This window comes from Octopus bimaculoides, chromosome 3, assembly GCF_001194135.2.
Source record: "Octopus bimaculoides isolate UCB-OBI-ISO-001 chromosome 3, ASM119413v2, whole genome shotgun sequence".
Lineage (NCBI taxonomy): Eukaryota > Metazoa > Mollusca > Cephalopoda > Octopoda > Octopodidae > Octopus > Octopus bimaculoides.
In genome coordinates this window covers 111,574,395-111,575,950 of record NC_068983.1, presented here as the reverse complement: position 1 = coordinate 111,575,950, position 1,556 = coordinate 111,574,395, and positions in this window count along the sequence as shown.

The following is a 1,556-nucleotide window of genomic DNA, read 5'->3' as shown; positions in this document are numbered from 1 at the left end:
TTACACCTTCCATTTCCTTAGAAGTGATTGTCCCTTATACTATAACTACTAGATAAGAGACAATAAAATCAGAGACAGTTAGAATTTCTGCCTAGAACCAATTACTAGCCTGATAGCCTTGGCTGTCAAGATGGATTTTTATGTATTTTTCCTCCCACTTGGATTTGAAATGTTGCCACAATTATAATATGTCTATTCTACTGTAATTTTCTGCATTTTCGTGCAGCTGAAGATTGCTCTACATATTGCATTTAATGTAATGCTCGCATTACTTAAATAAATGGAGTAGCATGAAACGTGCGTACTGCAATCATCTTTAAAATCTGTGTTGCATATATATATATACATATATATATACACACACACACACACATACACATATATATATGCATATACATATATATAAATATATATATATATAAACATACATGTATTTTTGTGTGTGTGTATATATATATATATATATATGCATATATATACACACGCACATACATATACATATATGCACATACATGTATTTATATATACATATACAGGCATATATAGTATATACCTCTTTAATCTTGCTGATGCAGATGCAGATTTCCACCAGTCTACTTGGATTTTCTTTTTTATCCCTCATATAGATATGTGTGTATGTAATTTTTTTTGTGTGTCTGTGTGTATGTGTGTGCCTGTCTGTGTGAGTATGTATGCATATATGATAAAACAGATTCAAGAGAGTGTGTGTCTGTGTATATGTATAAGTGTATATGTGCATGTGTGTTTGTACACACACACACACCCACAGGCACACACACACACACACACACACACAAAATATGTATGTAATTTTTGGTGTTATTCAAAATTGTTTCCTTGCAGAAGTTTAAACCAGTCGTTTACAAAAGAGCAAGGCTTGGCTCATTTATTAAATCAAAATCGCACTTAGGGCTTGTGGTTACCTGAATTTGCACATATATGCATGTATGTTTGCATGCATATTGAGTAATTTTGTGTGCATGTGGATAAACCTGCACTCATGATTGTATATATCACAACAAAACCCAATTATGTATGCTTTATTACTGTTTGTGTGTGAGTATGTGGTAGTGTGTAAGTGTGTGTGTGTATTGTGTGCATATATAAATGTATTATGTATCTGTGACAGCCAGGCACCTCATATTGAGAATCCCTGAAATGTTTCACAAATTTTATCTATTTCCCAGTTTGTTTGTCTCTAAAAGTTCACATCAGCCTGGCGTGTTTCTAGTTTTTTGGAGAACCCAAGCATTCCTAAGTTTCTATGTTATTTGGAATTGCAAAAAATGTTGTAGAAAATTGATTGCATCCATTTTGTTTGCAGGGTCTGATTTGTTTTAAATTATCTTCACTGATTTTGTCTTGCATGCTAATTATCAAAATCATGTTAGTTTTTAAAAAACAATTTGATAATAAAGAAATTTGAAACCTTTAAAATTTGATATTTTGGCTAATTTTACCCTCTCAGACACCTCTGTTATTGACTTGCCAGAAGTTGCACTTGTAATGATATTCCTGTTTCAAATGAATCTTTC